We start from the raw sequence: 4,326 nt of genomic DNA, 5'->3' as shown, positions 1-4,326 counted from the left end.
TGAATATGTTTGGCCTAGTGAGTGGTGCTATTAGGATGTATGGCCTTGTTAGAGGAAATGTGTCACTGGGAGGATGGAAAATGAGTCCGTCCTTGTAGCCACAAGAGAGCCAGTCTTCTATCATATGAAGAGGTGGAATACTTAGTTCCTCCTTCATCTTGCCTGCTTAGACATTGGCATGCTATGCTCCTGCCTTGATAATAATGGACCAAATATCTGAACCTATAAGAGAACCCCAATCAAGTGTTGCCCTTATAAGACTTACATGGGTCATGGTTTCTGTTCACAGTAGTAAATCCCTAACTAAGACAGGAACCTACCCTGTTCAGATCATATCCAAAAGAGGCTGTAATACATTAGATCTGGAGCCATTTTGAGAATTTGAATTTCTAAGAAGTGTGGTAGTGCCAGTGCTTGAGTTTCAGACCACAGAGCAATCTTAGATGCCACAAAGTAGAGCAAAGGACTGAAAGAGGCAGTGGCATGTAAAAAGCTGCATATACAAAGTATGATGTGGTGATACATTAAAGAAGCAGGAATATCCCTGACCACACAGGCCTGGCTGGCTGAATATGGAGGTCACATTTAGTTTGAAATAAAGTAAGGATATTGGTGACTGGAGAGATGGGACACCAGTTCAAAGGACTTCTTGCTCTTTAAGAGGATTTAAATTTAGTTTCTAGTACCCTTGTCACATATCTCATAACTGCTTGTAACTCCCAGTTCAGGTTATCTGTGCTCCAAGGTTTTCTACACACAGAAACACACATGTATAAATAATAAAAGTGTTTTTTAAACAAAGAATGATTTAAGAATCTGGTTGTATTTTAATGTGTCAACTCTGGCAGCCAAAGAAGGATGAAATGGTGAAGAAATGCATGGAGACCAGGAACGGCACTGGAGGGTGACTGCACACATGTAGTCCTGAATCAGAAGTGACCCTAGTAAGACCTTCTATTATGTACAGAGGAACTGACAAGAGCCTTGAAGTGCCAGGGTGTGGAAATATTCACGGAAGACCCACCATACCAGAGGAAAAGGGGAGGCCCTGAAGTCTCTAGGACACTTCAGATGGAAAAGGCTTCTCTATCTGTCATAAATATAAAGTCAGCTTATTATTATGGGGTGGAATAAAGGCTGAAATGTATTAAGGGAGGAAAATAAGAGTAGGGGTAATAGGTAAGGCAAACACAATGAATTTCCCAAGAATGTGCCTCCACTGTGAACTTGGAAGAGCTGTTTGCTCATAGGCCAATGGCCAACCTTCTGAACCTGAAGAGAAAATATAAATATATCTTTGAATCTTGTAGAACATCTGTTCTGTAAAAAAATCACTTCTTTATCTATAATATAAATTGCCGTGTTCTAATTGCCTATGATCCCCATTCCAGTGAGGCATCTACGTTTCTAGCCATCACTGGCATAGGATTAGGTACAGTTATCCAGAATATCTACCTTGTTCCCACAGAATATCACTGGACATATCTTCAATGTCAAATGGCTCTCCTACATTCTGAATCTATGCAGCCATCTGAATTCTATCACAGTCCTTTATCTTGGTCCTAACACTCATAAGAGCTCTCTGTTTCTGCCAGAAACCATAAAACACTTTCTCCTCTCATCAGGAAGAAGCCATAGTGGTTATGCCACGATCTCGAATGTCTGTGGGTGTCAATCCTTGATCTCTGAGAGAAGGAAATAGATGAGGATAAGAGGATATAGAACTAATTTAGAAAACAGGGACTGGCCCCTTAAGAGAGGTTGCTCCTTGCAACAGTTAAAGGTTGTAACAATTAGAAAGTGCAAATTGCTAGAGGTCAGTAAAATGATGGAGAAGGGGGAAAGGACTGGAAATGGCAGAGTCCCACGGAGCCTAGAAGTCTAACACAGAGCCTTCAGAAGACTCCCATCTCTGGTGATATCCCCATCAAGATTAGTGGAGCTGTTATTTTTGTTCTTATAACATTTGCTGATTTTTTTCTTGTTTCTCTCTCTGGTTGGTGTTTCTCAAACTTCTGTGTCAAGGGCCCCATGAGCTCCAACTGTAGATTTCATTTTGGGATACTAGCCACTTGCTCTCTGGGTCTGTGAAACCCAAGATCTCTGTTGTTTTGCTTTCTGGCAGCAACTGCCCTCATAGTCCCTGAATCTGCAGCCCTTGACTGCTCTACCTGCCCCTTCACTTTCCTTTTGTTAGTGGCTATAACTTCCCTCTAATCTGGTGACTTAGCTGTCTCTGCATTTGTATTATTTTAAGAACTAACAAATCTGTATCTCTCTAATGGAAAAAACTTGGTGGAACTCTCCAGATGCCCACTCCTCACCTAAGATGACTGTGACCTTGTAAATAAGGTATTAGAGGCCTCTACTAACATACTGCATTCTGTGGCCTATAAGTCATGTTTTAAAACCTTAACTCCTGGCCAAGATGTCTGGATGGTTAACTTTCATCACAAATATGTTGTGTAGAAATCTACTACTTAAGTAGTCAGGAATGAGAAGAAGAGTGGACTTGGTTGTGTCCTGGTTGTGTCACTTCTGAACCCCTGTTTTATCCCTCACATCTCAGGTCTTGGCCTATAAATTCTTATCCACTGTGTCTTGTGAAATTGTGTCTCATGGTAAACCCATTACCCAATGATTCCTCACAATTTAAATAGCCCCACAGGGATAGATTTTATTCAGCTTTGCTTTGCTTTGCTTTTTGAGATGGGGTTCTCTGTGTAGCCTTGACTGCTCTTGAACTCAGAGGCTTATCAGCTCCTACCTTTCAAATGCTGAGATTAAAGGCCACTACCAATTCCTGTGCCCCCCAGTAATCTATCAGCTACATGTTTTGTGACTCATATTGCATAAAGGCATGTCTCAAATGAAGGGGAAGAAATCTGAATGGACTTGAAATATGTGTGGAATTAGATTGGAACTATTTGCTCTGTCTTCCCATAATTACTTTGGAAGTTAATGGATAGCTGTGGGGATATAACATTAGAATTCAGACCAAACTGTTGCTCAGGCCATAGTAACCACAGAGGGCCTTCTTCTCTCACAGTTATGGACAGGCAGTTCACTGAGGTATTGCCTATGGATCCTTAGCAACAGACTTCTAGGTGACTGGCTTTCTCATCTGGGAAAATGAGGTTTCATGAAAGAGATTATTGGTGACTACTTGCTTGCTCTCCACCCCATTTCTGCTCCTGCCTGAGACTCAAAGTCTAAAAGTATGCTCCAAGATGTAACCCCCCATGCTCATACTGTTATAAAAGACTTCTGTTTCTACTCCTAGAAGCCTCTGAAATTCTGTTTTCTGTCTGTCTGTCCAGGGCATTGATAACTTGGTTATTTTGAGACAGGGTTTCACTATATAGCCCTGGTTGGCCTGGGATTCACTATGTACACCAGGCTCTCTTTGATCACACAGAACTATGCTGGTCTCTGCCTCTCAAGTGCTGGAATTAACATGTGTGTGTCACTATGCCTGAGTAATAGCTTTTGAAATAAATGAATTGCTATCAAACAATCAATCTCAGTTTCCCCTTAATCCCTAACATCTGAGAATTTTTAAGAGCAGTTGAGAGAAATGTGCTAGTATGAAAAACTATTCCTACCTTAAGGGATTCTTCCACACCCAATACAGTCTCTGATGACCCATATTGTACTAATCATAATACATATCAGAGGTAATCCTTCAAAGATATAGTTGGACCCACAGTTCTCCCCTTGTCTCTTGAATGCTTAGAAAGCCAAGAAATAATGTAACTGTGTACACATATGTGCACACACACACACACACACACACACACACACACACACACATATATATATATATATATATATATATATATATATATATATATATATATATATGGATGGATATATTTATATATATACATATAAATATATGTGTGCATGTATATATATATATATATATATATATATATATATATATATATATATATATGTGTGTGTGTGTGTGTTTGTGTGTGTATGTATATATATATATATGTATATATATATATGTATATATATATATATATATATATATAGAGAGAGAGAGAGAGAGAGAGAGAGAGAGAGAGAGAGAGAGAGAGAGGGAAGGTGGGTGTGGGGGGGAGATTGGGTCTGGTAGGGTTTTAGAAACCTCCAAAAACCTGTCACTCAATTATTATTAAATAGTCCATCAACTGGGAAGCAAACTTTCAATATATGAGCGTACAGAGAACATTCTTATTTAAACCACGCCAATACATAAGAAGGCTTATAGTTGGTTTTGAAATAACCAAGCTAGAAAAATAAGAAGAAGGACAGGGTTTTGGGCCAGTGATAGAA

Source organism: Micromys minutus (genome assembly GCF_963924665.1).
Source record: "Micromys minutus genome assembly, chromosome: X".
NCBI classification, from domain to species: Eukaryota; Metazoa; Chordata; class Mammalia; order Rodentia; family Muridae; genus Micromys; species Micromys minutus.
Note: the sequence above shows the minus strand (reverse complement) of the source record.